The 10,409-nt window shown below is 46.4% G+C and overlaps 1 protein-coding gene across 1 annotated transcript in view; it reads left to right on the top strand.

Annotated features, from left to right (window-relative positions):
• The first annotated feature begins 5,981 nt into the window (after nt 1–5,981).
• LOC143924448 (acyl-coenzyme A amino acid N-acyltransferase 1-like) overlaps nt 5,982–10,409 on the top strand; it is a 70,693-nt gene continuing 66,265 nt past the window's right edge. The window contains exon 1 of the mRNA XM_077448766.1: nt 5,982–6,184. The gene's annotated coding sequence lies outside the window, so the exon portion shown is untranslated. The remainder of the gene's footprint in view (nt 6,185–10,409) is intronic.

The following is a 10,409-nucleotide window of genomic DNA, read 5'->3' as shown; positions in this document are numbered from 1 at the left end:
ACAGTTATTACAGTCACAAATGACACCAATGCAATAATAAAAAAAAAAAAATGCAGTTGGTGTCACTGTGACTGAGGGTGCAGGGGTGATTGGGGGGGTGATCGGGGGGTGAAGGGGGGGTGAAAAGTGTGCCTGGCGTGTTCTACTGTTAGTGTAGTGTTAGGTGCAACTCACCGATCCTCTCTCCTCGGTGCCGGAACGAAAAAGACCGACACGAGGAGAGATTACATCACTTCCTCTGCCTGTGTTTACATTACAGGAGAGGAAGTGATGTAATGCTGCACTTCCATTCGTCAGGAGCGATCGCGAGGGGGTGGCCATGAGTGAATGGCCGCCCCCTCATCCCGAATCGCTCCTGAACGGATACCGACCGCCGCTGGCACCGGGGGGGGGCCCGATCGGGCCCCCCACCCGCGGGAAGGCAGGGACGTACATGTGTGCCCATATGCCTGCCCGTGCCATTCTTTTGACGTACATCGTCGTACGGCGGTCGGCAAGTGGTTAACAAATGAACACGTTGGGCCAAAAGCCTGAAAAACTTGACATGCATCTTCTTGTATAACTACCTGTCTAACTACCCCAGAGTCTTTATGGATTGCAGAACACTGAAAAAATTAAAGACGCGAGGAAACTCTTCTCCTTTTCTTTCTGCAAAACTTCTCAGACTTGACTCCAGGAACAACTCACCAATAGAACCTTGGGTCAGGTAGAGTTAGATCTTTCCCTTGAGCATCAACTGTAGTGATGAAGTAAATGGCGCTCTCTTTATCCGGTCGGCATATTATAATTTTGTCACTGTAGATGCGCTGACCATATCCTCGATGTAACAAGTCCTGTAATCCGTTCGGCACTTCCCATATGAAAAACATCTTATGGTGACTCTGAGACCTTAGGACGGTCCCGATATTTTCCCTATGTCACTTTTACAATGTCCATGACTTCACCCGACACAGGAGAAACCAAGTCCACACTCTGTTGCTGCCCACTTATAAAAAGTCTCAGGGGTTTCGCGACCCCGTCATTCTGGGCAGTGTTTAGCAGCGGCAACAGTCTATTTCAGCATAAAAGAATTTAAGTCTAAAACTGTTACTCACAGCAGTTTTGGCTCAAAGTATCAGTCACCCCCCTTGTCGGAGCCAGTCTCCGCTGGTGAGTCAGGCGAAGAGTCTCCGGCAGGCAGATAGTTCTCTGTAGTGACGCTGGTGGTACCCCATGGCTTGCACCTGAATACCTTCCCCCAGATGTCTTGCCTCGGAGTGCAGGAGGCAGGCCTGCCTCTGCGATGAGGTTTCTTGTTCTGCTCCTCTGCCTGTACAGCCCACGCTGAGATGGCGGCCTTCTTCCGCGGAGTCGCAGCCGCAACCTCGGAAAAGGTTCCTCGGAAGGGGCAGGGTCACTTGTAGTAGCCTGACCTCCGAAAAACGACAGCGGTGTAAATTCAACAGTCTCTTCCGTGGCGACACCCATGGCCCAATTATAGCAAAAGGCCTGGGGCAGAACAGTGGGCTGTTCCACTTGGAACACAGTTTCCGCACTTGGGGCATCTCGAACAGTTGGGGATTTGTAACCAGCCCATCACACCTTCCACATAACATCCCGAGGGCCTCAACTTCCCCTATGTTGCACAGGGCGAACCTCCCCTGAGGCAACAACCGAATGCCAGTGTCTGTGATCTCCATCCCTGGCGTCTGCACACTCGCCGGACCGCTCACTGTAGGCATCCTGGGTCCAGGCGCTGACTGCACGTGCAAAGGCTGGAACATTTTTAGATTTTTCTCCAAACTCCGAGAAAGTAAACTCACTCTTTCCATCCGCCACACACACTCATGCGGTGCCTCATGCGGAGAAAAGATCAGCCTAGACTCCTCCCACTGGGCACTGGCTCCTGTGTATTTTTGTGGCTTTTGATACAGGCTCCTCCCATGCTTACGCACCTCAGTGAAAGTCTCTCCAAAGTGGCGCTGATCTTTGTGGCGCAGTTCCAAAACATTCTTCACCCTCTGTTCCAAGGCCCTGCGGGGTAACTGTAAATCCCGGACCACAAGCCCCCATATGTAGAGGGCACAACCTTTGCTGTGCGGCCTTGACTTATTGGGCTTACCAGTTACCTTCTCTTGGCCTGCTCTTCCATGTCTAGGGGTTCCCAGGGTTGATACCCAACAACTTGAACGCTGACACAGATGAAGTCCTCTTTAAAGGGTTTTATTTTGCAATATTAACTTCCAAACAACAGTGTCAGGTCACCTTGAGGCCAGGTGACAGATGCACACCGTAGGGATTAGGAGTGCACCGCAAGGTTGTGGACCCTACGGCTGACTGCTGCAGATGGGGGTCAAGGTGATAGGAAGGCAGGACCGCCAGAACACCAAGATGGATCCCACCGGGGTTAGAGCGTAAGATTCCCTGGGGCGCTGAGTCTAAGAGCCAGCAGGTGTTCACCAGAGCCTTGAGTGGTGAGGATGGACTTGGCTGCAACTGGCTCCAGGTCGCGACCCCCAGGTTCCCCCAGCTCACACCCACAGTAGGCAACAGGAGGATAGGGATGGTGAGGGACAAGGCCAAGGTTGGGGCCACAAGCAGACAGGAATAGTCAGGGACACGCCAAAAGGTCAGGATCACAGGCAAACAGGGATAGTCAAGGACACGCCAAAGTCGGTAACGGAATAACAGCAGAGCACACGGCAGGAAACAGGAAGCTAACACACAAAGGTTGATCAGCAGGGTTGGCCTGCAGTGCACAGGTAAATATAGAGTTGTCTGATAGGAGCTAGGGTGGAGCCATGCCAGAGGATGGATTACAAAGGCAGTCAGGTGAGGGTCGGCTGGTCTCTAGAGATGAACACATGGAGACGGGTAAGCAGACGAACTCTATTGCATAACCATGACAAACAGTCTTTTAGGGAACAAAGGGCACGGGTGAAGAACTCAGGCACCTTGAACTGCAGGTCTAGCAAAGTCTCTAATTCAACCCAGAGAGTAGCCACTCGCAGCTGGGTACTTCAAGGCTGAACAGAACGTGGACAAGTTGTAACCAAAGGTGAACAGGAACCTTTTCCTCAGTACCTGGAACGTTTCCCGTCTCCTCACTGGTACTGGAAAAGTGTGAATTCGTCAATGTCCTTCCCAACTCAGTAACCAGGCTCTTCCCAGGATGCCACTTGCCAGCCCTCCTCTGAACAGTCCTTCCCCGGTCACTTCCAAGAGCTGTGGTGCCTCTCCAAGCTGAGAGCAATGAATAGATCTGGCGCTATACCTTTTTCTGCTAAAGACTGTGTCGCTAGGGGCTCATTTACTGGCAATTAGTTGGTGTAATGAAAATACTAAAATTGGCTATAACAATGAAAACAATAGAAACGTATTATATATAATTTCCAGCGTGCTGGCTATTACATAGAAAATAAAGACCATAAAGTAAAAACTATTAATCCAGCTCAATTATATAAAATGTAGAACATAGTGCTAGTTGCACTAGCACTTTACCAATAAGAGTAATTGTCACAGTCCTTTTGGGTATATGGATTAACAGTTTTCACTCAATGGTCTTCATTTTCACTATCTTTCACTTGATTGCCAGCACGCTGGAAATTATTTATTGTTATAGCCAATTTTAGTATATGCAATTTTTACTTCACTAATTTCCATACTAATTGCCAGTATGTTGTACATTTTATATAATTGAGCTGGATTAATAGTTTTTACTTTATGGTCTTTATTTTCTATGTAATAGCCAGCACGCTGGAAATTATATATAATAAGTTTCTATTGTTTTCATTGTTATAGCCAATTTTAGTATTTTCATTACACCAACTAATTGCCAGTAAATGAGCCCCTAGCGACACAGTCTTTAGCAGAAAAAGGTATAGCGCCAGATCTATTCATTGTACCCCCCCTTTTTTAATATTTTCCACCTCATCAGGTGGATATTAATAGAGGCTGCTCTTACCTATCTTTGCACATATATACATATATATTTCTAGTATCTTTCTAAATTGCAGGTTCCATAGCGCAACCTACCCCCCTTTTTACCAAGCTGAGAGCACACCCGGACACCTTGAATCCTCCCTCAGTTACTGCGCTAGCTGGATCTGAGACTCGGGAACAGACGAAGCCCTACCCCAGACCAGACGAGTCTATCAGGGGCCTTCCACAAGAACATGTCGAACACCCCGTGGTGGCACTGATGAGGCAGCACTGATGAGCAATGACAGGAGGCACTGACAGGTGGCATTGATGGGCAGGTACTGACAGGTGGCACTGATTGGCACTTTATTGTGTACTGGCAGAGGGTTATGATGGGGCACTGACTGGGCACTGCTTGGCAGCTTATGGGTATATTTTGAGGCTGTGCTGATAATCAGTGTGCTGATTATAAGAACAAAACCCCCCTCTGACAGGGAGAGCTGCGGCTTGGCTCTCCCTGTCAGTGTGAACCGAGGAATGCGAGAGGCTTATCATGATCGGAGATGCGGTGCGTCTGACACGCCTCACGAACGATCGCCTCGATGCATGCCCCTGCGGGCGAACGCTGGCATGTCCTGCTGGACGTCATATGATGCCCAGTTAGGATAACAGAACCACTTCCCGGCTATCATTCTGTTATTGACCGGGTGGGAAGTGGTTAAAAATGATATCAGCAGCTGCACATAATGTAGCTGCTGACTTTTAACATTAGGACACTTGCCTGTTCTAGAGTCCAGTGATGTCAGCATCGCAGCTGATGTTTACATCGGCTGGTTGGGTGCTGCCATTGCTGGTAAGGGAACATGGCAGTATAGCCTTTCAGCTTCACAGCCAGGTCCCTACTGCACATGTGCGAAGAGCACTGCTCTCACTGGCCCTGCAGAAGGGAGGGGGGATTGAGCTTCTGACGTATTCGCCACGGCCTGGTCTCCTAGAAGTGGGAAAGGGTACCTGTAAAAAAAGCATCTGCTCCCCCCTCCCCCCCAAAAAAGTGGCAAATGTGGCCCCGAAGGGGGGGGGGGAGGAATCAGATAAGTGCAACTACACTTTAAGGAACAAACTGAATATCAAGATGTGTCTCTAAAGATTTCAATGGGGTTCAAAATTAGTTTACATATTCCAGATTTTGATGTTTTGCAAAAGAAACCGGAGCAGATTTTATCCCTGCTAACAGGTGTTTTAACTCTTTCCCACTGTATACAAAATAAAAAGTAAAAAGGTTGGCTTGACAGTATAACCTACTGTTGGCTGTATGCATATTTGTGGCAGCATGGTGGAGGGCTTCAATGCTGTGCTGCCACATATGTACATAAAGCAAGCATCGCTGTTCTGTGCTAGGCGTATGTTCACTTACTGCCCCCGGCACTGTATTTAACCAATTGCTCTTGATCAGTTTATGAATAGGAGTCCCTAGGACTAGCTCCTGATCATGTGATGCAAGCTAAAAATAAAGTAGCCTTAGCTGCTACATTCACCTAATCTTTAGCACTGTCCCCACAGCCTCACCCATCCAACAATGGGGTACAGCTTCTCTTTTTGGGTTAATGATTCCCTGCAATATTCAGCCCACTTTCTGTGAATCCAAGTTGTCAATGCACCTTCCCTTACTGGGAACTCGCAGGAAGAATGCTGCAAAGAGCAGCCTTGTGTAATATTCATTACATGGTGCCACTCTCTGTAGCATTTACCACTCACCACCAAATTAAGCAGAGGGCAAAGAGTACTGTGATATCAGCAGATCAGACCAAAGGTTCCAGGTGTGTTCCAAAAGGGTGGGAGAAGGCTATAAGCCAAGAGTTGTTGTTAAGATCTATATTGCAGTAATTTTGACAATCGGCATAGAGTACAGATTGCATTTGAAGCCAAATCAGTTTTGTTTTATTTTGATAAAGCAATTAGCACATAAATAACCCTTGGTAATACTGCATATATAAACTAACTGCAAGAGAGTAGGACTTGCCTGTGCCTTTCTTTCCCAGTGAACTATGTTCTCCCTATTTTATATCCTGTTTTCACAAAAGAAAAGCAAGGCAAAAGAATGTAAAGGGTAATGGATATCACACTGCAAAGCTGCAGTTAATAAAGCAAAGTTCAGGTAGCTGTAAAACTAAGGCATGTATAATGTACTATGACCTGTCCACATTACATAAGGGAAGGTAACTGGAAGCCAAAATATTTATTGGAAGAAGCAGCTGAAATCATAATCGGACGTACAGGCAAAACAGTAAGTATTCAGCATGATAGGATTTGTTCTGTGCTTGTTCACTATTTTTACTATGTTCTTGTTTCTTTGTGCAGTTTTTTTTTTAAATGCAAAGAAAAGCTCTTACTGTACATGGTTCAGCTTTAAATCTCCCGTGGCAGGAGAGTTTACAAAATTTGGGGTATTATCACATTGTTCTTTCAGATATGATGTTTTTAGAGTCAAATATGTTTTTATTGTGCGCATAATCAAGTAATATATATAACATTCAGATGTCAGCAATAAGGGTTATTGAACTTGTACACACTTCAGGAAAACAACACAACTCAGTACTTATAGGAGAGTCCATTTCCTGACATTCACCAAAAGCAGACAGTGATAACCCATTAAAGTATCAATAAGGGTTAATACAGATGGAGGACATAACATTTAGGTGTGGGATAGAAGGTTATATGTGTAAGGAGAGAGAAGAGGAAAAAGAGAGTGGTGAGGGGGGAAAGTGGACCAGGGTAAAGGTAAGGGGGGGGGGGGTGGGGTCCGGGCAGACCTCATCCCAGCAAACCTGAATGAGGTGATCAGGGTACGTGTCCATGTGGACTCCGGGGTGACAGCAGATACTTCAAGGAGTCCAAGGAAGAGTAATTGATCCAAATGAGCAATAGGACCCTAAATTTGTCAAAAATATCATTGTCGAGAGCTAGCATCTCCTCCATGCGCATGATGTAATTGACTGTAGAAACCCATAGGGCCGGGGGGGGGGGGGGGTCTGGGGGTGCTGGTTTTCCAAAACAGGGGAATAATCTGGCTGCTGACAGAAAGAAATGAAGCAAGGTGCATTTCTGGGAGGCTAAAGAACCGGGTAGCATGGATAGCAGAGCTACCTCTGGTGAAGGCAAAGTGGGTCGATCATAAAGACTACTGTATATGGTAAAAACCTGTGACCAAGGGGGCTGAATAGACTGACATTCTCACCATATGTGTAGATAGCTTCCATCTATTGACCGCAACACCAACATGAGGGGGTGTGGATGGAAAGATTTTGTGGAGTTTGAGGGTCCCTGCACCATCGTGTTAGAAGTTTGAAATTTTTCTCCTGGGTGTAGCAGGATATTGAGGACTTAGGAGTAAAGTAGTATGATTTTTGCCAGTCAACCAGGTGAAGCTCCTTCTCCAAATCCGCGGACCACTTCCTGGTGTAAGAGGGGGGTTGATCATGCAGTGGTGAGTGTTGTAGTGTATAAATCATGGAGAGCAGGTGTCTTGGTGTTTTGGAAAGAGAGCACAGCTGTTCATATTCTGTAAGAGGTCTGTGTATTTGGGAAGAGGAGAAAAGATCAGCACAAAAGGAGGTTATGCAAAGAGCTGTGAGCCAGTTGCCCTGAGCATCCGGCACCACAGGCTTGCCTGAGGTGGAGTCCACAAATGAGCCCCCCAGAGGCCAATTGGAGCGAGAGAAGGGTCCTTTGAAGTTGGAGACTGTACCTTGAGGGACTGCTGGGTGGTCGAATAAAGAAAGAGGTGAGGGATCCGAGGACATCAGTGCCTGCATGCCCTTTTTGTGCCATAGGAAAAAGGGCCACTGTTAGAGAAGTAAATGTAGTTGTTGTCCATGTCCCCATAGTAGGCCTCGTAAGTCAGAGGTGGATAGGTCTTGTTCTACACCACCCTGAGTTTTAGGGTATGTAAGAGTATGAGGGATACGGGACATGCCTTGGTGCCATATAAATCGTATGGACATAGAGCGTAAAGAAGTAAAAAACAGTTTGGAATAGCTACAGTAGTTTGGGTAAGGTGTCCATTTTCAAGGCGTTAACGCGTCCAAACCAGAGCAGTGGGGAGGAGTCCCAGGTATGTAATTCTTTCCGGAGCCAGGCCAGTAGGGGGAGATAGTTAAGAGCATAGAGCTATGATAGATTGGAGGGTATCGTTATCCCCAGATAAGAGATACTCTTAGGACTCCATTGGAAAGGGAAGTTAGCCTGTACTCAGTCTAAAGTTGTGTGTGGCAAAGATATATTAAGGGCTTCCGTCTTGGACATATTTAATTTAAAGTCGCTAAATTTTCCAAACCTACGGAACTTCTGCATCAAGGAGGGTAGTGACGTGTGCAGTTCTTGAATATAGACCAGAAGGTCATCCGCGTATAATGAGTTTATGGTCGGAAGAGGGTGTCTGGATCCCTACAATAGATGCATTCTGTCTTATGACTTTGGCTAGATGTCCTATTACTATAATGAAAAGTAAGGGTGACAGAGGGCAGCCCTGATGAGTACCATTGGATATCTGAAAAGGTGAGGAGGGAGAACCATTGACCAGGACCGATGCAGAGGGGTTGGAGTATAGTGCCATAACCCTGGACACAAAAGCAGGCCTAATACCAATCTGTTAGATATGTTTTTAATGTATAACAAATCCTTTGAAAGTGGTTGTACATCCTGTGCAACCACTTTTACGTACAAGTAAGCCTATATTAAGGCTTACCTGTAGGTGCTGGAAATATCTCCTAAACCTCCACTGTAGGAGATATTTACAATAAAGCCGTGCGCCGATGTCTACGGCGCATGCAAACTTTAGAAAGGGCAGATCATGCGGGTTCTAAAGGGGGTCATGCCGTGACTGATGGCTCCCGTGACTCTAGCTAGTCACAGAGCCGGAGTTCACGGGCCCGGAAGGAAGAGGGGTTAGGATGGCCGCTCGCGATACATAGTAGCTCATTATGCTTTACCTTTGCAGGGAAATAAAGAGGAAGTATCATCCACCCCCCTAACACAGCTTTATATCTGTTCATAGTTTAAGTTACAATGTCCAATTATTCAGTGTGGTTCCCCTACCCTTTCTGTTTCAATAAAAAAAAAAACTATTGAAAGTGTTTTACAAAGGTAAATAGGTAGACCAAAACATACAAAAATAAGGCCTACAACTGGCCTTGCTTGAATCATCTAAGAGCGAACAAAGTGCAAAACCACAACACAGGTGGGATACAGCATTAACAATGCAACAACGATCATAACCCATAGAACAATCATTACAACAATCATAACCCATAGAAATACATATTGACAGTCAAGATCACCAGTAGGGATTCGCATTAACGTCACAAAGTTTAAAAAAGAGTGCGGGAGGGGCTGGAGAACCCAACTTGCAAATGAAAATGCAGGCTATACAGTGGGGTGGGGGGGGGGGAGAAACTGATATCCCTTAGAGCAGGGGTGTCCAAACTTTTTTCAAAGAGGGCTAGATTTGATGAAGTGAACATGCACAAGGGCCGACCATTGAACCATTAAAATTCGGTCTAAGTGTGTCCGTCCGAGCACTAATACAGCACCAGCAAGAATTCTCTTGCCTTTGTCGCGCTTGTTCCCGACACACAGACGAATGCTCTTAATTAATTCTTAATGGTACCCCACACATTGGAAAACATGGGGTGCTCTTGGTGCAGTGCAATAAAAAAAAAAGCCCGGGACTTCTTTCCCTGCATTTTTGTGGGTAGGGAAGCCGATTGAAATGAATGGGCTGCCCTACACGGCCACACAGATGTGAACCAAGGGCTTGTTCACATGTCAGCTGCAGAGGGAGCAGCTGGGGGTGTACACATACTGTGGCTGCAGCTGGAGGTATACTCAGGGTGAATGGGCCTGCACTTCAACTACCGCGCAACTGTGTGGATTGCACAGTTGCGGTATAGTGATGCTACATTTACGGGCTTAAAACAGGTGAGGCGGAGGCAACATAATGCCTCTTTACCGCCTTTCAAATGCCTCTCAAAAGCGATCTGTGCATGGATTGCTTTTCCGAGGAGCAGCAGTCCTGGCAGCTATTACACACAAGCCCTACAAAAGCAGTTCTGATGGTACAGGAATGGGGGGGTCCGGATTAAAAGTAACATACACACAGAAAAATGCACACACACACATACAGACAAATGCACACAAACACATACAGACACATGCACACATATAGAGACACATGCATACACATACATACATGCATACAGACACATGCACACACATACATACAGACATATACAGACGCATGCATGCACACACATACAGACACATGCACACATATACAGACACATGCATACATATGCACACGCATACACATGTACACACATACACATACATACAGACATATATACAGACACATGCACAGACATATATACAGACACATGCATACACATACATACACACACACACACATACATACACACACACACACACACACACACACACACACACACACACAC

Source organism: Lithobates pipiens, unplaced genomic scaffold (assembly GCF_037356315.1).
Source record: "Lithobates pipiens isolate NorthernLeopardFrog02 unplaced genomic scaffold, aLitPip1_a1.2 Scaffold_22, whole genome shotgun sequence".
NCBI classification, from domain to species: Eukaryota; Metazoa; Chordata; class Amphibia; order Anura; family Ranidae; genus Lithobates; species Lithobates pipiens.
The sequence above is the reverse complement of the archived record's forward strand: the minus strand, read 5'-3'. Positions and strand labels throughout refer to the sequence as shown.